At 47.1% G+C, this 24145-nt stretch overlaps 2 non-coding genes across 2 annotated transcripts; both read right to left on the bottom strand.

Annotated features, from left to right (window-relative positions):
- Positions 1-22018: 22018 nt before the first annotated feature.
- Positions 22019-22110, bottom strand: trnar-ucu (transfer RNA arginine (anticodon UCU)). The gene is given in 2 exon segments: positions 22019-22054; positions 22074-22110. It is a non-coding gene; the product is annotated as a tRNA-Arg (tRNA).
- Positions 22111-22388: 278 nt separating this feature from the next.
- trnar-ucu (transfer RNA arginine (anticodon UCU)) lies at positions 22389-22480 on the bottom strand. Its single transcript is given in 2 exon segments — positions 22389-22424; positions 22444-22480. It is a non-coding gene; the product is annotated as a tRNA-Arg (tRNA).
- Between the last annotated feature and the right edge of the window lie 1665 nt (positions 22481-24145).

Here is a 24145-nt window from a genome sequence, read left to right as displayed (position 1 = left end):
TTCTTTGTCCAAACTGATCGCATCAATTGCTGAAGCTAAATTCTATTTAGCTTTAGCTTTTTATTTCCTCAGTGAATCAGTCTGTAATTATCAATGAAGGACAATAAATGCGTCACTTCTGTCGCTGACACCCTCAGATTAAAGCACACGCGTGAACGCGGACTCTGGCACTTCTTCTCTGGTTAAAGCAGCCTCGAGGAAAGGTCTCAGAGGCCCTGGTTCAGCCCACATCATTCTTCATGCATCATTAGCGCTGCAGAGACCTCCAGGCAACAAACAGCACCACTGCTCCTCAGACTAGGCAGTAATGAATGCGTGCGATTTTTGAAAAATTCTGTATTTATTCACATGTGCGCATTAGCAAAGAGTTCATCTGCGCAGCCGGAATCCATCATTAACGCGTTCACGCACCCACGTATGAACCTGGAGCTGTAATTAATACTGAGAGTCTGTAATCAGATACATGCACAATTGTCTAAAGATAGATGTGCTTCTTATTTTCCCCTCATCCCAGGACAATACTCACCGAATGGAAATGAATAATAAGGGGACATTGGCAGCAGTGGAGTAATTATACAGCCTCTGTCCAATCTCCATAAATAAACACTCATGAGATGAGAGAGACGCTCCCACTCACGGTTCCAACCATTTTTACTGCGCTTTTATGGCTGCGGCTGAGTTTAACGGCGCAGGTGAGATATGTGGTTTCATTTGGCTGGGAAACGTCCCCTGGTGATGGATGCCTGTATGTGAATGTGACGCTAACCGTTGCTCTGAGTTATGGCAGCGCGACCCCGACACGTGGGATTCACGCTGCGTTCTGTTCACACCTGCTCCGTGATTATTGTCCCTCAGGGCTCATTCTGGCCTCAGCGTCGCTTATTTATTAGTGGCAGAAAGGAAAAGGGTTAAATTAAAGGGTTCCTCATACAGCGCCGTGACTGATTCTTCTTCTGGTATTCCCTTTTAAGCGTCGCTTATCCCTTATTACAGCTTTATCTCTGAGTGGCTGGATGTCAGTCGTTAGCGCTGCCAATTGATTAAACAATGAAATTAAGTTAATTACAAAGGCCGCTTCACAATTTTGGTCATTTTTGGTGCTGGAACATAAGCAAAGACAATGATCCCAGCTTCCTGTCGTGAATTTATTCCTCTTTTTCCTTCAAAGGTGCTTTGAATGCTCCGTTCCTCACTGCTGATCTATTTAGCGAAGACACTTGTTAGCCGACTGACAGAGTCGTCCCAGCTGCTTGGCCTGACTTCACTCGGTGCTAGCGTAGTTGCTAACAGCAAAAGATTCTTTCCTGACATCGGCCCTGTAGTGTTGAAAAGACGCTTCATTAGACGCAAAGCTCTAACATTCCGTGTGGAAACTTTTTTTTTTTTCCTCCACTGAATTTTTAAAATGTTTTGCACATTTGAGAAAGTTCCAAAGCCTTTTAAGCTCTAGTACAAATCAGTTCAGCTCGCTAAAGTGTCCACATGGCGTTTGATCTTTGTTTGCAGACTCCAGAAATGGCTTCAGACAGCAGAGGCCTTCAATCCTGACAGGAGTCTGTCAACTTCTCCCGCTGCTCCAAACCTGTCTGGCTGAATTTGTCATGTTAGCGTGTAGCACGGGGTAATTCAAGGCTGAGGACACAGCAGGCTCATGCCAGCTTTCCAGAATGATGAAAAGGGCTCTGGTGTTATTGAAATGCTGTATTTTTCTTTCGCTTTAACCCAAATCGAAGACTCATCTGATCCCAAACCCCAAGGTTCATCAGTGCTGAGTGAAGGTCTGGACTGAAACTGAAGATTTAAATCCAAACCTTTCAAATTAAATGAGTTTCTAAGATGAAATCGCTGCTTCTCTCTGGTGCAGAGCTCCAGCATTAACCGCCTCTACAGAGGCTCCAAACAGGAGCTGTTGGAGGTAAATTCAGGTTCTTTTTAAAGTTTGTTTACTCCTCATGTTCTGTATGTGGGAGAAAGCCATTCCCCATAGGGGGGGTGTGCATGTGAGCGCGTGTGTGTGTCAGAATCTGTGTCAGCTCTGTTTCAGACGGAAGCAACTTTGAAATTTCTTTTCTCAAGTGTGTAGAAAGGATGAAACGGCGTGACGGTGCCGCTGCGCTAACATCAAAGGGACCAGCCGCGTGCTTTTTTATGTATGCATTTTTAAACTGTTTATCTTGTGCATGAAGAATTAGCCCCCCTCCCCTCCCCCGTTAAAAGCAAATAGAAGTGAATAAAACAAGTTTGGGGGAAAGCTTTTTTAGAGGGAACATGCGGGAGACAAATTCCTTAACATGCGCTACATCAGATTAGGGCGACGCGCGCACAAACACTCCGGGCCGCTCCGCTAAATAAAGCTCAGACACCCAAAAAGCGAAGGTGCAGAGTCGCTAGGCAGCGTCCCCCCTGCTGTTAGCGCCACATGTCCACTTTATCTGATGGGGACTGAGTCCTCGTCCCTGGTCCCAGCTGCTATCTGTCCTCAGGATTGAGACACTTGTTGCCCTCAGCTGTTCCTGCAGAGGCTGCGGCTCCGGCTTCAAGGCCGCGAGGGAACCAAACAGCCTGGATCAGGTAGAACACACATCTGCGCGGGGATTCGAGCAGATGCACGTGCGCGGAGGTGTGCATCAATGCACGGCTTCTGATTGGCGGCTGGGACACAAGCAGATCACAGCCCGCGGGGGTCCAGATCAACACCAGCACGCATGGGTGCATCTGTAAAGCCGGGCTAGTTTTGGCCCCGGACGGGTCACCGGCTGCCACGCTCCGCCAGCCCGTCCGTCAGTCTGTCCATCCGTCAGCTCATCCGTCTGTCAGGGCTGGAACGAAGCAGCTTCTCATCCCCAGTTGGGCTGACAAAACGAATCTGCTTGGCAGCAAAGGCAGGGCGGGGACGCTGATGTGTGGCACGGCTCCACTCAGGGTCACGCTCCACTTTAAAGAGCTCCACTCAAGCCTGAGAAGACAAGGCCGATTTAGGTCTTTCAACAAAAAACGTCAACTTTTTCGTCATCTTCAATATGGAAACCTGGTGTCTGTTTAATTTACAATGTAATGATTAGGATTTGAGAGCAAAAGGATATTTTAACAATAATTGTCCCTACAATCATCACAGGAAAAGAATGGTTCTGGAACTAGCTGTTTGTGTGGCCTGAAATGAAAATAATCCCACTGGGGTGTTGCATTATTGTACAAGAATGTGACTTTTTCCACATTTATATTACTAGAAGATTTAAAAAAATAAAATAATTAATTCTGGCAGCCGTGACCCTACGGAAGCCGGATGATTGAAAACTCCTGAAGTTACCCTCGGTGGCCAGAAGGGGGCGAAAGAGCCCCACTTGACCGCTCCTCCTGTCACATCACCGCCCTGTCGGATCCATCCGCGCCCCTCCGCCAGGACTACATCAGTCAGGATGGGAGCAGGTAGGCTGGAGATGCCCTGCTGGTGACCCTTGACGTTTGATTGACACAAGCAGCCCGTCCCGCTAGTTTGCATTCCAGGCGGCTGCTGGCTCCACTTTAAATTGCTGCCTTGCTCATTACTGCAGCAAACAGACAGATATTTGTTAATGAAGCCACATGCTCCAGTAACTCCAGCTCGCTCGGGGGCACCGGGAGAGCGGCCACCGCTCCTCAGTGGGCTCTCCTGGGACAGAGGGGTGGGGTTGCAATGAAGGGGGGGGCAAAGGTCAAGGGCGAGGTCACAGGGTTTTTAAGATGCTAAGGTCCAGCAGGCAGAGGTTATCTGGACCTAATGGAGTGGTTAAAGTTAAAAAAAAAAACAGTATTGGGTGTCAATTTAGCATGAAGGGCTCAGTTACGGTGCAGAGAAAATGGACTCGTCTTTAACGTGAAGCGGTTCTGTTGTGTTACGCACGGCGTAATTGTTGTGCGGATATATTTATGAGTGTTACCGTGAAGGAAGATGAAGCGGCGCTATCATGAAGTGCGTGCTTCGCCGCAGACGCTCTGCAGCTAAATGTAGAGGCGTGTAAAGTGATCCTCAAAGACAAGCGCCTTTCTGATTCGCAGCCTTTGAAGCGATGCTAAAATGCCGCCTGCTAATGTGTTTACATTCGCCGGCCGGCCGCTGGGATCTGTGGCGAGGCCGCCTCATGGGATTACTGGACCGGGTTCTGATGCGCTGGAACCATCAACGCCTGCTTCCTCCTCCACCCTCCACCACCGCTCCAGGTCCAGTCCCGTTAAGATCAAGTTAAGATCCCTGCAGATTCACGTCAGATCCAACCCGGCCTGTCTACAGATCCTCTGATGACACAAACTCCTCACTCGGCAACAAACTGAAACTCATAATAAATCAAAGAAACGAAGGACATCCAACTCATCACTGCTACAGGAGCCTTTAATTACTGAAAACATCCCTTAGTCGATCTTTTTTTAACGCAATTAAAAGCCTGTTTGTATCAATAGGAGGTTTTTTTGAAGGTCTCAGCTTTGAACTTCAGTATTTAATGTTAAATAGTGCCATCAAAGTCTGTTTCTGATTCCTTAGAGCCCACAAACACACACACACACACACACTGTGCAGGAATCTAATTTCCGTTGTGTACCGAGCCACTTCCTGTACACGCTCACGCTGACACTTTCGGACCCACGCTGGCGGGGAGAAAAACACGAACCGGGCCCGGAGGCACGTCGGGCCGCTGGTCTGCTGTTGTTTACCGGCGTCCAGCTGGAAATCCCGACAGCTTCATTGCTAAACGATGGCAGCGTTTGCAGAGTCACAACAAAGGCGCTCGGCGGCGTTGGAGGGTCGATACGGGGCTGTTCAGCAGGACGCTTCGGCGTTTACAGACAACAGCGAGATGTTCCGATAACCGCGCGGCGTGTCCCCCAGCTGAATCCCCCCGTTAAAATCATTAAAGCGAGGCGGGACTGTTTACACGACCTGCTGGTGTAAACAAGCTTCACTAATTTATGTCCTGATTCGTGGTTCCACTCCATTTATCTGGGAAGATGCATTTTTATCGCCAGTTGTTAAAACTTACTGGGTCCAAAATGTGTTTTTCTAGCTCGGAAGCCTGTTTAGAAATTCACGGATTTGTTTGTGCACCTTATAGTGAAACGTGACCGTTAATCTCTCGGTTCACTGGTAATCAGCATTTAGGTGGTTTCATGGCTGCTCAGTAGAAAATCTTTAAATCAGTTATGTACCTGGAGCCTATCCCAGAATCATTTAGGTAAAATTTAGAGTAACTAGTCAACTTAAACTGGGAGGAGGAGGAAGCGGGCGTCCGTGAAGGCGACCAGCACAGACCCATGGGTCCAGGAAATGAACCTCGCCTCACCAGTATACTCACTGAATGACTGGGTTTAAAATGACAGCGCAGGCTTGGCAGCCCCTCTCAGGGCTCACCTGTTGGTCCCGGGCGTCGCTGTGGCCACCATGGGAACGCCTGGTCCTACTGAGAAGCGACGGGAAGGTGAGCCGGGGCTGGAAGGAGCCAGGCTCATCCATCCAGGTGGCTGCTGACAGGACGGAGATAAGCATCTCACCCAGGGCAGAAATAACACAGCGTCCCATTGAGACCTGATAATTACACGGGCCCACTGCCACGGCAGGCTTGATGTATGGCCTCAGATAGCCATCTCACACCCAGTACGCTCCTACACACACACACACATACACACACTTCCACTTAACACATAGGTTGAATGAGTGCACACAAACACCCCGAAAGTTGGCATATTTTGCATTTATCAGATGTAGAAAATGCTTCTGCAGCAGCTTTTGCCTGTAGGTCATGACTCCGATGTTTTATTTTACATTATATTTTCATTTTGTGCACGCAAACCTTCCATAAGGTGCAGGTGAAGAGTGTCCTCTGCAGGCTGCAGGTGTACAACAGTCTGTCAACGACTGGATGATGTCGGAGGGACTCTTTGCTTGTTTAACACGTCCCTGTCTGATGCTTCACATCCTGTCTGCAGGAGGTCTCAAACAAAACAACACAAAAAAACATTTTAATAAATCAAAGGTTGACGTTTATATTGTGGTCCCACACGCACGTCCTGAGTGGTTCCACACACTTCTCACAGGTGATTGGCTCTGTCTTAAAGACCAAAATATGCTGACAGTGATGGCTAATGTGCACCAGCGTGCATCCCAGAGGACCCGGAGCTGATCTGATCTGGACACCTGGGGTTAAGTTCACATCGGAGGGGGGGGGGTCCGAAGCATGTGTGTCTGCCATTGTGTCCCCTAAGAACCGACACATGATTTTTTGTGAGGTACTGTACTGCTATCTTGAAGCCTCTCACTTCCTGATGTTAGCAACGCTAATGCTAATGGCCATTTCTGCACAGAACAGAGGAAAATCAACCAAGAGTTGACTTGAACTGCTTCAGTCTGCCAAGTCCTGCGTGTGTAACAGCCATGAAACATGGAATCTAACCATCAAATCTTCCCTTCCTGACAAAAAATCAGGCCTCACGGCCTCAGCGACCCTGACAGCACCACGGTTATCTCCTAAATAGTCCAGTTCTGTAGCTGATACCCCACAGTGACGGGTGGAGGTGGAACTAAGACGTACAACCCTGGGGCGCACGTACAGTTGCTGGTATAAATCAAGACAGTAGGCGTGCGGGTGGGGGGGTTATATCCCTGAGTATTGTCTTTCTTCTGGGAGACCAGTAGCATGTTGTCTGTGATGGAGGAGGGGATAAGGTTACCTGGATGAATGTGCGCATGCAGGTTTGGTTTCTGAGCGCGTGTTCCTCCTTCAGGAGAGGCGACACACCTGCAGATCACATGATCAGAGGAACATGTCAGGCTGAAGCGTGTGAGCCCTTGGATGTATCAATTACTACAAGTTAAAGCAAACATGATTTGCCCCCAAATATGGAAACATAGGCTGGAATCAACAAGTCCTTTTTCTTCTTCTGGCTTCTCTGTTATTGCTTCCTCAGACCTTCCTTCCACTGGAACCCTCCGCTGCTTCGGCTGCTCGCGGCGCTCAGCGTGCCGTTCCTGGCCGATGCACCTCAACTCCTGGCTCCCAGCAGGGAAGAACATCCACACGGCTGACCCGTGAACCTGTCAAGGAGACGGGAGAAGAGATGAAAGCTGAATGCACCCGTCGACGCCAGCGAGCTCTGCAGCCGCTTTCAATCTTAAGTTGATTCCCTCTGTTTTTTCCCCCAATAATTCAACAAAGTTGGGGTGGCTTGGAAAAATATCTGAATCAGGCGCAAAATAAGAGGGAAAAAAAGACAAATCTATTAGTTTTAAATGCTAACGCCATGAGCGCAGTGACCCTGTGGTCGGTCCCGCCTCCCGTGCGTCAGGAACTGTTGGTGACCTTGTTTTCTGCACAGCCGAGCTCCCTCAGCCCGTCCTGCACCCACTGGGACCTGAAACCGAACCACCTGCTGCCCTCCGACACTTTGCTACGACTCCCAGCCGTCTCCGTTTACCAAACACCGGCCTCCACGCGCACTCAGCCAGCACCAGCGCGGCGGGGCCATCTTCAGTCGGTGGGGGGGCTTCTGTATTTGTGTTTGTGTATTGTATGTGTGCGTTTGTGTGCATGTGCCACCTTCCATCTGTCCATCCGCACAGCAGATCGGAGTGTATAAATGTGTGTGAGCATGTTCTGAGGGGTGAAGAGAGGAGCAGCTGAGGCCTAATGAGCTATAATGAGCTCTAATAGTGGAAAAGCCATCTAGGAGCCATGACCTTGGCATTATGACGGATGCCCGCAACCATAACACATCTAAAAACAGCCTGGGAAACCAGCCCCAACACTCTGTCCTCTCACATGATGGTAAGTCAGCGTCCATATTTCATACGGGGCGTATAATTACCTCAGAGTCAGCACGGAGTTCATGCTAAATCTGCGAAATCACTTTGGAGCCTTCGTTTGATGACTCTAACTTTGAGTGGCGGTGAGGCGGGCAATCGGGGACGTTAATCAATTATGATATGAGAGAAGCAGAAATTTGAGCCTCTTAATCCAAATTTCAGGATATATCCGCTGTGGGAACAGAGTCCTCGGTACAGGCGCTGTCATTGTTGGCTCTCATTCCCCAATAACAAGCCTCAGTTCGCATCCAGAGACTTTTCTTACGACTTTCCAGAGGAGTGTAAATGCCTCAAACCACTAACCGGAGGTCTGATCGCTGGGTTTTGGAAGAGAAGCTCAGATTGTTTAAATATCGAGTCCAGAGTTTGACCGATGGTGGAGAAGCTGCGTTCTTCAGCCGTGTTTGCTGATGCTACATTAGCAACCAGTTACAACCAGGAGTCCAGATCCGGCAGAAAGTAGAACCACAACAGGTAGCATCAACGGATCCACTGATCTGGTTAGATGACCTTCCTCTGACAGCTGAGCGATGACTGTGCCAGAAAACTGAGGTTACAGTCCTGACAGCTGGTGTCTTTGGTGACACGACTGGACGATTGCCTCCTCGCCGGGTTTCTCTCTGTCCTCCGCAGGGTCAAAGGTCACCCGCCCATATGGGCCGCAGCTGATTTTTTCCGAATCCAACAAACATTACATAAACACGGTGGAATATTTCACGCTGCAGGTAATGCTTCTTTTACGGCGCAGTTAACACAAACAATTCACAGCTCGTATGTCTTTGTCTCTGTAGTTTTGGTTTGACTATAAATTAGCTGACAGGGCACCCGCGGGACCCTATTAATTTACTCAGAAATGCTGAAGTCATAACAAAGCTGGCTAAAGACTTTGACAGATGAGTTGTGTGCAGAACTGTTACACTCTGCAAACACAACCTATATAACGCTCCCTTGTACTAATCATGCCTGATACAGTTTGGTATGAATAATTTAAAGCATCTTGAATAAAATAAGTTCATTTTGATTCTGCTGTTGTATTTTAGCCACATTTGTCTGCATTTCTATACCCCAGCCTCGTAAGGGGGGAGCTCTGTCACAGCTGGATGCCAGCAGAGGAGCATGCTGGGAAATCAGGACTGGTGAGGCGCTAAACGCTGCTCACTTAACAGCCCATCAGAAGTGTCTCCCCCTGCTGTTTGAGGGCTGTCAGGGCCGTACGTTCCCTTAATTTCCGTCAGACAGGAATGCTGAGTGCTGGAGGCCCCCCCAGGCCAAATAGGCTCTTCCACTGAATCAGGTCTGACGGGGAGGCCGATGCGTTGGCTGGACTGTTGGTATGGAGGAGGCTGTTTGGTGCATCATCCTGCGCATGAAAGGTCTCCACATGACAGATCAATCAGCTACAACAGCAGGAATGTGTACGGAGCTGCACCGTCGGCATGGAAACGGGCGGTCAGAGGGCTGCTCAGGTGAAAAATCAGGACAATCTTTGAATTAAGGGGAGTCATCTGATGGCTTTCTACAGAATAATGGATAACTGAGTACCTCAATATCCAAAAAGCTTCTTTTTGCATAGAATTTATGGCCAATTTAGAATAAATGTAATGTTTATGGGGAGTTTATGCTGTGGTGACTGCATCTTTGACGAGCAGGCAGTGATTTTTTTTTCTTTTTCTGACAGACTCGTCAGACTCACACTGTATAAAATGACTTACAGCATCCTGCTTTCTCAGAATTCCGCCGAAGGGGGAAATCTCAGGGGGGCCTTTAAACATTTCTGCCTGCTTGTGTTAGACGGCGTGTTCGGGCCATAACAAAAGATGCCTCAGGCTTAATGTTTTGGAAAAGGAGAGAGGTAGAATCTCCAGAGTTGACCTCAGATGAAGGCTGTATGGAATTAAAAATCCAGTCCTACAGTCCTTTTTTAATCATCTGGGAATATGTGCAGGCCCGGTTCTGCTCCTGTTTGGGTCGGCCTGCAGCACCACAGCGGTACTGTACCTGCAGTGCTGGTGATACGTAGCCTTCACCACCTTTGGGGACAGTGACTGAGAGACCTCTGACCTGCTCCAGCTCCTCTCGGCGTCTTTGATCTCCTCACTTTCATCTTAAATAGATTCTTCAGTTTCATCCCGCTGACCCACCAAAAAAGACCCAGGTCTCCTCAGATCAGAACAAACCTTAAAAAAAGAAAGAAAAGTGCACGTATCTCCTTACAATGAGATAGCATCGAGCTCGACATCAGTGACTGGCACTTCATAACTGACACATTCCAGAGACAACTGTTCTGCAAAGTGCTTCATCAAAAAGGTTTTCAAAAAGAGTGTTTGTAAAACATCTAAAGTGTGTGGGGAAAAAAGCCTCAAGGCTAAAAGATTTGGTGCTTTAATCATTTGGAGCAGAACAGACCTGCAGTAACACTGGCTTTAGTAATGGGATAAATTATACAGTATATCATTTATGGTAGTAAATTATTTCAGCAGGATTGAAAGTATGATAGAGTTTTTTAAAAAGAAACAAACGTTGTCAAATCTGTACACTTAAAAGATTGACAGTAGGGGGTAATAAAGAAGTTTAAACTCCATTTTGGGAACCACTTTGGTTTTATTCAGCTATAATTTAAATTAAAAAAAGGAGCCAACCTTTTATCGTTTTCTCATGTCCAAAATTGTTTCCTAATTTATAATCAAACTATGGAGACACAATTATTTATGACACCTTTTAAAAAAAAAATCATAAGTGAAATATAATATTACGATCGTCATTTATGAAACTCACACCTGTAAATGAACAGGTCCTATAACCCGGAACCTTTATCGAATGCTCAGAGACGCCGGGGACTCTTTCAGCATGGGCACAGGCGAGGAACCATAAAGGAAAGTTATTTTGAAACAAACCATATTTCACAATTAAGCAACAACACGTCTAACCATACTGTTTTAAAATCATAATGGACTAATGCTCAAGGCTGATAAAAGACAGTCGACACTACACTCGTTTATCTTGAAAACAAATACAAAATATGGAATTCCTTTCTTTGGAAATATTACTTTTTCATAGTTTGTAGCTGTCTGTGCACATACTTGAAGTTTGTGTTGTTGTTCCTATAAAATAACCTCAATAACCTTCACCAGCTCGTCTACGCGTAAGTAGAATAACGTCACAATTTGCTGGGATGTGCTCGATATGGTTAAGTTGTTGTGCCGGGCGGGTGGTGTCATCGACTCAAACAGCGTCAATTTTGTCCATTTTATTATCCCGGTGGTAGAATGTAAACTTGGATCTAAAACAGAAGAAGCCTAAAAGGTGCCACAAAACAGGATGATAGGACGAAAACCGCATTTTGTCTCTCGATAAGCTGCCAATAAATATGGGAATAGTTTTGGCATGTGAGAACAGTAGTTTCTGATGCTAGCATCTCCTTCTGCATTCCACCTTTATCACATCACTGCTGCTGCTCTGAACATTATAGCTTGTCCAACAGATATTTTCCTGGAATGACCCATGATGGGTGGTCAGAAGAACAGAGATCTAATCATTCACGATCAACCAGTGCGTTTGAAAAACATGGCACACGGCTACAGTCATCCGTCTGTCATGGTACGCTTGGTATCACGGAAAAACCATCTGAGGAATCGGCGACGAGGCCACGGGAGGCTGCCATTAGTCTGCTCCTCCAGCCATTCGAAACAATACGCTCCAATAGGATGTCTGGAATAATATTATTGTGAGCACATATAAAAGGGCCCAGACAGACACAGAATAATACCCTTCAAAATAAAAGATTCTCCCCAGTGAGCCCATTTTCTAAGCACATATGCTTTAAAGAAAAATATATTGGGCATAAAAATGTATATATTATTCTTTTGGCATGTAACTCTTAAATTGCCCCTTTATCAAGATAGGAGGGAGTCCCCCCACCCCCCCCCCCCCCCCATCATATAAAGACTAGCCCACTCCTCCTCCCCAATTACCTGTCCATCCTCACCTCTGCCATCCTCTGATAAGCTGACCATGAATCAGACCTTCAGTGCGTCTCCATCTTAATGACTTCCTCAGGTCGGGGGTCAACGTCCCATCACTCATTAAGGCCCAGCTCATTAGCTTGTGGGGGTCACGGTCCCACAATGATCATTTTCTTCAAAGATTGACAAGTTTTCTGAGTTGTGGGTTATTATTTTGGGGGTCTAATATGTACCGTGATCAGTATTTCCAGAGATCCTGTTGCCCCGGTTCAGTGGCATCATTGTGTCGATCAGTGGGTTTAATCATGGGTTACTGTATCTACATCCTGCTTCAGGAGTGCTTCTTTTCAACGGCAATGACTCGTGTTTTCTCCTATGAATAGCGTTTCCATTTGAGTTGCAGCCTGCTGGTTTAACTGCGTCCGTGTTGGTGCACAATCGGCTCCTGATGACACATTTGTGTCAGGAAGTGTGTCTGGTCATTGAATGCTATTCAGAAACACAAAAGCGGCTCAAAAGGCGGTATTTACATCAACGGGGACATTAAAAGGCCGCAACAATGTAGCTGGGCGCTGCGGCGTGAGTCAACAGAGCCACGGTACGACAAGTCTGAATCCAAAATTAATTTGCCCCCATAGACTCCAGCAGGGTGGGAGAAAAGAGCAGCCGATTGTGTTTTGTTTTTGCCTCCAGCTTCACAAATAGTGGCACAAAGTATCCTTTCTGTGCCGTTTCCTTCCACTCTGATTGGACTAATTGGGACCTGTTGACAGCGAATCCCATCCGTGCAGGAGCCAGCCAATCAGGCCGCAGCATCTGTCATCCCTGGCACACAGAGCTTCCACTCTTTCTCATAAAGGCCTTTGTCTTTGTGACCTCATCGACCTTTGGCAAGATTTTTTTGTGTTTTTCTCTTCAATTCTGGAAACGTTGAATATTTGTCTTAAAACGGGAAATCAAATGGTGTTTTTCCTAACATGACTGCAGAGATTAAAGGTTGAATATCAGTGAATCACTATTTCAAGCAAAAAACACCTGGTTTCATTCAGGACGTTGGATTCTAGTGAACTGTCTATGTTTGACCTTTGACCTTCACTAACAGAATGAAGAATTTGCTCTTTTAAATGATGTGACTGAACGTCAGCAATGAACTTTTATGAATAATTTAGTCTTTGACCAGTTCTTCCTTTGAGCTGGCAACAAAGGCACCTTGAAAAAGCACCTGATTATAACTTTATACAGAGGAGCTTTCACTTTATATGAGGAATGTCTTTCTATTATTATTATTAGTAGTAGTAGTAGTAGTAGTAGTATTACATATACAAGCTGAGAACAAAAATGAATCTCAAATAGCCTAAATAATTGGAAAAATTTGAAAATAACAAAACCCAAGAATACAGGTCGACACTTTGGTCCTCATCACTATGGTAACAGTCCCAGAATGCTCTTCATGTTAGTAAAAAGTTGCCAGCTACCAGATTCACACGGTGACGGCAGCAAATCTTTTTTTTTTTCTCCCCTTAAGTGAAAAATCGGGTGTAAACCCGCCGAGGGAGGGGAGCTTCAATCAGAAGGGACCGGTTCAGGCTGCACTGTCAGCGCTCTAACAGACGTCTCTTTTCGAACCACCTGAGGGGAAATGCAGCTTGGTCTGCAGGCTCTTTTTCAGATTCATCCTCGCTAAGAGGTTGTTTCTTCCTCGCTGAGGTGACGAAGCACAACAGCACATTTTGCTCCCGGAGTCGAGACAAATGAGGCTGGTGGAGGAGTGGAACCGAGGGAGCCGGGGAGCTCCATCCATCCAGCCTGTGAGAGCAACCCGTCTGTCAGCGCCATTATAGGGCTCTCATATCTTGGCTTGCACCTGTCTATGCGGGTTGGGATTTTTGGAGCTGAGGAGAAGCCTTGGGGATCCCCCATTCACGTAGGATGATCGACAGGGCCGCAGCCAGAAGAAAAGGCAGCTGTGATGAGAGAGAAAGAAAGAAGTGTGTACCCATGTCCCCTTTGTGCTTTTAACCACCTCCCCTCTTGTCTTCCACAGCCGTGTCCTCACAATAGAGTCCTAACAGGAGCTGTCAGCAGACAACGCTACTGTGACCACTGTGGGCACTGGGGTTAGCCTGGATCACATTAGCTCTGTTTGCATGGCACTGAAAGTCGCTCAGATACAGTTAAAGCAAGTTTTCTAGTGTTTTATAAAGGAGCCTTTCAAACTGGTGTTTACCCAGAGCCGAGGGGTGTGGGGGGTCACGTCACGCCACACTTTAGATGCTCGGGGGAGAATAAAGTAGTAGATGGGTGAGGTGTGTCGCGTGGGCGTCGACTTTGCACCTGAGGTTTGATCAATATAGTCAATGCGCTGAGAGATGGCAGCAGGTGGGTCGTCCCGACACTGTATCAACGTGCTGCTGCCTTCTTTTAACGTGTTTGTCTCCCCGCTGCCAGTGTTTTCTTGCATTTGCAGCCGTGTTTGCACTGTGCTTGTGAAGCTGATCCTCTTTGTGAGGTTTGCAGGTTGCTGCAGCTGCAGGAGCCATTTGTTTGATTTTGCTGCCTAAAGAGCAGACAGGTGTGTAATGTAGAAAAGGTGAAAACCGCTGCAGAGTGAGAATCTGGAGCCATATCTGAGATGCATTTTTAAGGATGCTTACAGCCTTTACTCTTCCAGAGTTTGCGTCTATGTGTGATTCTGGATATATTGTATGGAAATATTCCAGCTTATGTAATAGGTTGAGCTGAGGAGTGTAAAGTGTTTTACGGCTTCCCGACCGTTAGATGGCAGTAATGCACAGCAGAGGCTCCGGGATTCCTGTGAAAGCAGCAACGGTCTGCAGAAAATGTCTGGCTCCTCATCTCATTTGAAAGCCGTGAGTCAGCTCTGTGTGTGCGTGTGTGTGTGTGTGTGTGTGTGTGTGTGTGTGTGTGTGTGTGGGGACGGGGGGGGGGCACTTTAGTATTTAAAATATTAAAGTAAATCCCCTGCCTGCCCCTGCACAAACAGTCTGGGAACGTTCTTTTTTACAACCCGCAAACTATTTGCAGCCATTGTGTCTCATTGGGAAGTTTTAGGATTAAAATGCCTGAAAAATGAAAAAGGTATACACGAGAGTTTACCTGTCAAACATGGGCTTCCTGCTTCCCCTGCTTTTTATTTGGACCATCCAGGCAAAGAATCAAGTGGAGGGAACTGGAAACTTTGGAGCTTTGGTGCTGGGTTTACTGTAAGCGTAGGATCCAAACCTCAAAGTCCGGGCCACTAGTAAACAAACAAGCAAGTCAACAGAAGCATGTTTGACAGAAAGAATAACTTGCTGTGGTAGCCGACTGCTGTGGCCCTGTTGTGGTTCGCCTTTTATCTGTCACACAGATGGAACCAGAGTGGATCAGCCTGCTCGGACCCAACCTGTGTGTGATGCCTTTCACAACCTTTAATATCTGGAGGATCCATAATGGAACGATTGTCTAAATAAGCCCTGAAATCTTCTGCAGCCCGTTGAGAAGCTTCCATAAGCGGGAAAAAAGGCACAATTGTCATCCTTTTGTTGACGCTGGCAGCCGACTCAAAGTTGTTAAGGAATGTTTGGGGTTTTTTTAAAGACTGATTCTGTTGGAAAAGTTTATATGAGCGAAGTTGAGACGAGCCTTTGTGTTTTCTTGAATAAACCAGTTGCTTTCCACATCCTCCAGTGAACAACAGTGGGTTAATTCCAACAGAAGGAAAGAATAATGGTTGTGGTCATGTGTGCAGGCTCGTTCTGTGGCCTTATGTCACTTGTTGACATCAAACTCTACCCAGCGACCTTTTCAGAAGGAACAGACTCGACCAGACTGAACAAGATCTTTCCATTGGATCCTCCGTCACATTAAGCGCCGCGCTAGATAACTTGTCTGCGTCCGTGCGGAAGGACACTTGTTGTTCCAGGGAAAGTGTTTAGGCTTCCTGGAACAGTGCGGCTGATCAGAGCAGATCTGCTAATTCCAGGTGAATTTCGCACGGACCCCACCTGGCTTGTTCTCTCAGACCTGAATGTGTAACATCTCAAACATCACTTTCGACAGCTTCCCGACCAAATGAGCTCAGATATGATCTTGACCATCTCTGAACATTTTTTCCAATTGCGTCGGACCGCGACCTGTTTTGTCTGACTGAATGTTGCTGAACAGGGTTTTGGAAGTCCGAAACGTGACACAAACACACCTGACAGGACACATGAAGTTCAGTGTGACATTATTGGCATGTGAGGACAAAAGGATCCGATGGCACTTTCCACTGATTGTCCTGGCAAGCTAAATAAACAGAAGATTAATCTGCCTTTCCTCTGCGCGAGCTGACAAACTCAGCCATGGATGAAATCGAGGCTTTTTGCGAGATGAAGCAGTCTGATAGCAACAAGCTCCTCTGAAATATGAAGCTTTCCGTCATTTTCCTCCTCCTTTTTTTTCTACTGTGCAGGCACTAATTCAGACTATCACTGACACAGAGGAGACAAATACCGCCACGATGCCGTGGAGCCACGCTTTAAAATAACCTAGTGTAAAGACACCAAGAATCCCAAAATGGTACAAAGGTTCAGAAATTGTACTCGAGTTACATTCCATCGCTGTGATCCAGATAATATCGCTGTAGGACCTTGGAGTCTCCCTGCGTACGAGTCGTGGCAGCCTCATATCAGGCGAGGCCTCGCGCTGTCGGCACGCCGAGTGTTGAGTCTGCTGACTAACATCAACGAAGGCCAGGCGTCCTCGCACTCGCACCACACCGACTGGGCACAAAACCACCAGTCTAAGCCCTTAAATAATACATCACGCACTCTTAGACCCTTTTATTTTAGTCTCATGTATTTTTTGGGAGGTTCTGAAACCATTAGTGTCCTAAAGATTCCCAGTGATCACTGGGGATAGTGTGAAGAATGACTCCTTTAAAAAGTTAGATTTTAGTTCAACAATCTCACAGCTCAGAAACTTGTGACTAAATATTGTGCACAACCTGCTGATATAGATCTCTATTACGCGACTACGTGATAGATAATTAAAGCAAAAGTACCTTTAGCTTTGCTTACTGTACATCTTCCTGATGCTATAATGATAGATGTATATTACACACGGCTTCATGCGGACAGGTAAACAAAGAGGGTGCAGACAATAACTTGTAATTATGAAAGCATGTTGAGCAAAGTACTGACGCGCAGCAAACGTGTCATTTGGATGATTAGCAGAGGGGAAAAAACACATGTTAGGAGCCGAATTCCAGCGTTGGATCGTGAGCAGAGCCGCTGCACGGTCCACTACAACATGTGCGCTTCCCATCTGGGAGGCACGCTCACTGTAATCAGCGTCGGGGCTGAGGCCGTGTTCCCCGGCTCAACCACTCATTTGGAGGAAGCAGGTTTCAGCTGGATGTCGGAGCCACCTCCTGCCTGGCTCAAGTGCCTCCTCCTGCCTCAGGTGTGTGTGCTGACTCTGACCTCTGTACGGTATCTGTTACTGGACCTCAGAAAGCCTGAGTGTACCAGAACGCAGATGGTTTCTTCCCACATTTTCTTTCTTCCCTGCATTTTTTTTGTTTTCTGAGGGTTTGACCGAAGAGGCCGAGTCGGTCGGAGGTGGATGAAGACGTCGGCGACCTTCGTAAGCTTTGAAATCAAGAGAGACCCGGTGGAGTCGGAGGAGATTCTGGGTTGAGTGAGGGACAAAAGCTGCACCCCTATGTGCAAATCAGCAAAGCAGAAAGAGTTGGGAGGAGAAAATCTGGAGCTCCATTTGCTGCAGAGGCAAATCCAATGGAGTAAAGACACAAACATCGGTCCAAACCCAGGGAAACCTGAACATGGTCATCAGCAGAGATGAAACACTGGCTGGCCTGAGATCCTGCAGTCCTGCTCAGCCCAATGTTGCAGTGATGATAGCATTTGGAGCAGTCTGGGGTAGCCTGTGTGAAAGGAAACAATGGGGGGGGGGGGCAATTTGGGGCTGTTGCAGTCCTGAATCAGCCCCCCCTCCCCCTCTTTTGCTAATTCAGTCTAAAATATTCTCTTAAGCCGTTCTGCCAATAAAGCAGCGTTCAGACCTGTGGTAAGACGACGTAATGAGCTCATCCTTGGATTACACACCGTGTTAATGACTTGGACAGAGCGAGAGACCCCTAAATCAGAGAAGCCATGTTGAAGGCCCCAGGAGACAGAGTGTCATTGTTCACCAGCTCTGACAAATTGGGACAGGTGGAGACATTTCTCTGGCTTTGTCTCCCTCCCCACCCCGACACCATTCTGAAACTGGATCGCGGACTTCGAGTCATGCGCCGCCATTCCTCATAACTCGATACAAGCGTTGCTTGAAGCCCAGTTGCTTGGCAACCAAATGTTTTGGCGCAGCGCTTTATTTTGGCTTTGCTGTCGCTCTTACACCACTACCCGCCACACCCGCTCATTCATACACGCGCGAGTATTTCGGGAATTGCATCACTGAAATGTATTCCATATCTTGGATGGATCATCGTACTTGCTCCCATTTTTTTGACTTTGTTTTTTTTTTTTTTGCTTCGCTCTGCAGAGCTTTCGCTGAATCCCGCTCACCTCGGTTCCTCTGTCTTTCCCACTGACTCATCTTTGCATGCTAGTGCACCCACGCTCGACTGCCTGATCACCCAGAAACAGTTGCGCCGTTGCATCCAACCTGGTTTCTAACCGATTGCAAACTACACATTTGCAAACTCTGCATGCCTGATAATGGGTCGCAACAAGTAGCGAACTGCACATATGCATGATTTCTACACTGCACCTGTTGCAGCCTTAAAGCTTATATGTCTTGAATTAGAGCTCATTTAGGAAAGTTATTAAGTTAATAAATTTGCCGACACACTGTTCACATTCGGTTTCGAGAGATGATGGTCGCCAAGGCTGACGCCACAGCATAATGTTTACATTTATTTTGCTGTCTGACATCCTGCGTTTTACACTCGCAGGTCTTTTCCACTCTGCTGCCCATCGGGCCAAGTTGGGTCTGGAATACGAGAGGGTCTCTGGATGAAGGGGTATTGGGACGGTGCACCGTGGGGATGATGTTGTGCCACGAGGATGAGGTCAGAAGGAAATGGATCCATCCATTAGGGGTTATAATGAGAGGGAGCAGCTGCCTGCCTCTGGGTTCGACAGCACACAGATGTGTGTGTGTGTGTGTGGGGGGGGGGGGTTGCAGGAGTCCCACTACCATGACCTCATTCTCAGAGCCAGAACCTTCCACTGCTCAAGCATGCCTTCAACTCACCTGAATCCACTCCAGCAGAACGTTCTGCCCCGAGGTTGCTTTGTTAAACTCCGGGCGACCTGCGGGGGCACGACGTGCCAAACGCTGAGCTCAGCGCCAGCACCGCCATAGCTGCAGAATCAAATCTGCACAAGGGCGGTTGAATCTGTACAGCTCCAGCAGTGCTCAATGAAGCGCACAGTACATTAAATCTTCCATATACTTTCCTTTGATGCGAAGAGGTCACCAGAAGTTGTGACTCACTCCAAATTCTTGATCTGCAACCTCTCTGGAAGCAGAGCGTTTAGTGAAGACAGCAGCGAAACCGCTCATGTTTCCTTGGCAGAAGATACAGAAGCAGCCAGAAAGAAAGTAACTGTGAGAAAACGCTCTGACTAATTAATGGGTCGGAGCCGCTACTGGAGCAGGTGGGTTTGATGTCACATTCGCCCTGAACTCATGGACTTTGATGCTACGCTAACCATCTGTAGTGTCGGGAGTGTTTATCGATGAATTTGGTGGGCGGGGCCCAGCAGCATCGTGTAAGATGCTTCTTTTTTGCAATCTAATGGATATAAAGTTGCTCTGCGTGCAGGCATGGAAGACAGAAGTTCTGACCTCTACAAGCATCCAACCACAAACAGCTGACTATAAAACCACTAAAGTCCCTGATGATGCTAATGAGTCATTGCTAATGTTGCTGGGGTACACTGGTGGAACAGCATGGCCAATAGAGAGTGAACTGTGTTGTTTTAGGAATTCCTTTTTAAAAAAAGAGTTTTCTCTGTTTTACTTGTGAGATGATACAATAATGGTTTTGGTCCCGGATGGAGTGTGATGTCACACTCCTTCTCCAAGAGTGCGTGCTGTAATTTGAGCTTCTCTCGTATTTGTTTTGGTAGGCAGGCCGACCAATGTTTATGTGCACATTCAGTACATGCTGGCCTTCTAAGAAAAGTATATTAAAATCCGTTTCCAAGTAACGGACTGTTGATCAGAACCTGATTACCATCGGCCGACAATAAACACTGTTTGACGTATTGTTCTGAGCGCTTTAAATATTAGATTCTGAGGTTTCTGAAAAGAAATAAAACCAAGACGTTGCGATTTTACTGCAGTTTCCTCTAGAATAAGCTTGTCCTATATCAAATTAAAAGCTGAAGGAAGTCAGATCCATGTTGATATTTTATAGCTCTATTTGGTTGCTATTTTTGAAACTGTAAAATTACACATGATCCTTTTATACCATGAATAAGACACGTGTATGTTATTACATGTGTTGAATAGTAGTTGCTTGGCAACATCCAAGAAAGACAAGCTGAGCTAGAAGATACCAGAAAGCAATGTTGGGTCATTGAATACTTCAGTGTTTACCCTGAGCCTTGTGTGGGATTGACATGTCCAACCCCACCTCCTCCAGGGAGCTTTTTCTCCCTGACATGTGTGATGGGGAAACTTAAGCCTCAGCCGATATCTCCCAAACAGGAATTTTCACTTCTCTTCTTTATAATCCCGTAACCCCCGCTGCTTTTAAACCCCGGTGTGCGTGTGCACGTGCATTTGGCAGGGCTAAACCTTCTCCAAACAGCAAATCTGTGCAGCCTGCTGCTCGGTTTAGGCACACAAAGAAAAGCAGGCAACCGGACAACCGGCGTGGCGCTGAGCAATGACTCGACATGCTGCTGTGTGACCTTACAGGTGACTCACGGCAGGACTTTTATTTACCGGGCGGCCGCAGAGAAATGCTAATGCAAGGTAAACAGGGGGCAGATGCTGTGTTTAATTCAGAAACTTTAACATCATCAGTCATTCACTGGATGCCGTCTATGCTAACGAACGCTTGGGAACGCTTATATAAACCACTGCTAAAAATGTCCAGTTTTTCTTTGGCTGAAACTTATTATTCTGTTTATTTAATGTAAAAAAAAAAAGACAGTTTTAAACCAGGTAAAGGGAAAGACATTCAAGTGGAAACAAAACAGGCTTTTACTTATTTATCTGGAACCCCACGAGTCATGCTCGGTATGCACTCCATCTTTGCCATACAGGTTTATTTGCAGAGTCTGTGTAGTTGCGTTCGGCCTGTAATCACATAAAAGTTCTATTTGTTGCAGACGGCCATTTATCTTGGGGTCAGAGACCTTGAAAAGACAAGTGTGATTTGGCAGCAGTGCGAGTAAATCCATCCCTCACATCTGCCTGGGCTGGCAAGAGCTTACCACACAGTCCAAGTATAAACGCGCATACACATGCGTGCACACACAGACACACACACACACACACACATGCTAAAACACACCCAGAGAATGCCAGAAGAAAAACTCAGTTGGGCACAAAATAACACAAAGCCAAGTTGTTGCCGCTGATGGATTTATTTCCTTTAAAGGCGCCATTAACAACACACTTACAGTGTGAAAAGATGAGGAGAACACACACACTCTCTCTCACACACACACAGTTATTATTACACCCTAGCAATGTGCAATTTAAATCAAATCACTACGCTGGGCTGTAAAGACATGAGCTGTCCCACAATTGCAGCAGGAAGTGAAAATTACACAGCCGGTTGGGAAAACAGGTGAGCGGCTGTTTTGTTTTTTTTGTTTTTTTCCCAAGACCCTCTGCTGAGTGAGTGCCGAGTCGGCCCAGTCTGGCACCAAACACCACCATTGGTTCTGCCACCGGAAACGTCACTAAATAAAGCTGCCATGTTGTTTTAAGGACGGAACGCTCCTGGATCCTCATAAATGTCCGATCATTAACAACAACCCAACTGATGTTTTGGGGGGGCTGAGGAAGACCCGCTGCTGCGCCTTCACCCGAATCCCAAACTGGGATCTCGTAAAACTCCTAATTTCCATCTGAGGGACAACAACCAAGCGGCACGACATTCGACTTGTGGGCAGAGACACAAGTCTGCATTTGAACACAGACATGGTTCAGACCTCCTTACAGATTTGAATGTTGCATCGCTCCAAAAGGGAGACTCTGGTGGGACTCGAACCCACAACCTTTGAATTGCTCTTCTCACGCTTGACTAGAAGTCCAATGCGCTCTCCATTGCGCCACAGAGCCTGCTCCCCTGCGATAAATATCAGCACAATGTGGTGGCAAATACTTTTAGCGGCGACACTTTTGGCGGCGTGAAGAAAGGAATTGTTTATTAGTCTGAGAGAGGGTAAATTACTGTTTATTACACACAAGATGCATGAAAAACAGATGAACATGAAAACATTGAGGGATGATCTAAAAAACGTCCTGGCAGTTCCCACTTTCCAAAGGTTGGTGCAGAGCCTTTAAACCAGAAACCCTCCGACTCCAGCCCAGTATAGACTCGCATCGCTCCAAAAGGTCGACTCTGGTGGGACTCGAACCCACAACCTTTGAATCGCTCTTCACATGCTCGACTAGAAGTCCAATGCGCTCTCCATTGCGCCACAGAGCCTGCTGACTTGTGATTAATATAAGCATAATGTGGTGGCAAATGCTTTTAGCAGTGATATTTGGTGGCAGAACGAGCCCCCTTTTGCAGCGAAGGGACCAATTCATTCGGACCCTCGGATCATGGACGCCTCAAATGTTTCATCAGAAAAGCAGCGATAAGGACGTTTATCAGACAGGGAACGTGTAAAGACAGCGTTCACGATAACACCCCCCCCCCCCCCCCCCGTAGATAATTGCTGTTTTGTCTTGACTACATGTGCTGTTATTTATTTGCACAGGAACTGAGACAGTTTCCCTCAGGGCTTGACCTTATTTTTTGCCTGAAAGTCTTCCTGGTGTAACAGAAACATTGATGTTATTCTCAGCTCACTTGAGAATTGTAACAATACAAATTTAAAACTGTACCCTCAGAAAAAAAGAAGACTTTAGCGGGACTTGAAGGATGGTTAGCCCCTGTAGATTAACCTTTGGAGTATATGGCTATAAATCAGGATGTTTGGCTGTAGCGGGTCTCTGTCACTGTTCCTCTGTGACACCAGAAAGGCTGAACACGCCGCATCCAGGTAATGACGTTTGCACCTCTAAGGGTAGCTCTGCTGCTCTGCTGCTGCTGCTCTGCTGCTGCTGCTCTGCTGCTGCTGCTCTGCTGCTGCTGCTCTGCTGCTGCTGCTCTGCTGCTGCTGCTCTGCTGCTGCTGCTCTGCTGCTGCTGCTCTGCTGCTGCTGCTGCTCTGCTGCTGCTGCTCTGCTGCTGCTGCTGCTGCTGCTCTGCTGCTGCTGCTCTGCTGCTGCTGCTCTGCTGCTGCTGCTCTGCTGTTGCTGCTGCTGCTCTGCTGCTGCTGCTGCTCTCCTGCTGCTGCTCTGCTGCTGCTGCTGCTCTGCTGCTGCTGCTCTGCTGCTGCTGCTCTGCTGCTGCTGCTGCTGCTCTGCTGCTGCTGCTGTGGATCTCAAATGGTTCCTGATATCAAAAAGCTGCAGGTGACGCGAAACGGTGTCGGTGCTAAGAAACCTGGTCCGTGTTTAAATACCTCCGACATGCCAGAGTTTGCAGAGTTTGTGTTTCCCAAACGATACATAAATCAAACGAGGCTCAAGTTGGGCAATATTCATTAATGAGACCGCGGAGCTGTTTAGTTTTCCTGCAAGATTTATCATCATCACAGCTGCTGTGGTTGACGGCTTCAGCCGAACAATCACTCATGCACCTTCACCGCACCTCTTTTAAAGTCTCGTTGGAACCATTTCTCGGCGGGCTGATTCATATCATTTAACGGCCAAATTTGTACCTCCTGTAAAAGACTTCCCTGAATTTGCAAACCCCGGTCAAAAAGGCCTCGTTTCAAGTTTATTCCGATCTTGACGAATGCGTGAAGCCGATCATTTGTTGTGGGCGACGGCGGGGAGAGGTTCCACTGTAAATACGGAATCCAGCCTCTTATTTTTCATGTTCGCCGGGTTATAGACTGACAGGGACCACCTGGAGGTTCCTAAGGAGAGGAGAGGTTGGAGCCCATCGCTCTCACGTGTAACCTGCCGGGACATCAAAGTAGAAATAATTCATGTTTTCAGAGTGAGGTGAGAACTTCCACATGGCCTAAAGGCACCCTGCTGTGCAGTTGCTAGTTCCTGACTGTTGTGCACACATGCACACACCGAGTGCTCAAATG

The sequence above is a fragment of the Takifugu rubripes genome, chromosome 21 (genome assembly GCF_901000725.2).
Source record: "Takifugu rubripes chromosome 21, fTakRub1.2, whole genome shotgun sequence".
Classification (NCBI taxonomy): domain Eukaryota; kingdom Metazoa; phylum Chordata; class Actinopteri; order Tetraodontiformes; family Tetraodontidae; genus Takifugu; species Takifugu rubripes.
This window is presented reverse-complemented; position numbering and strand designations above follow the sequence as displayed.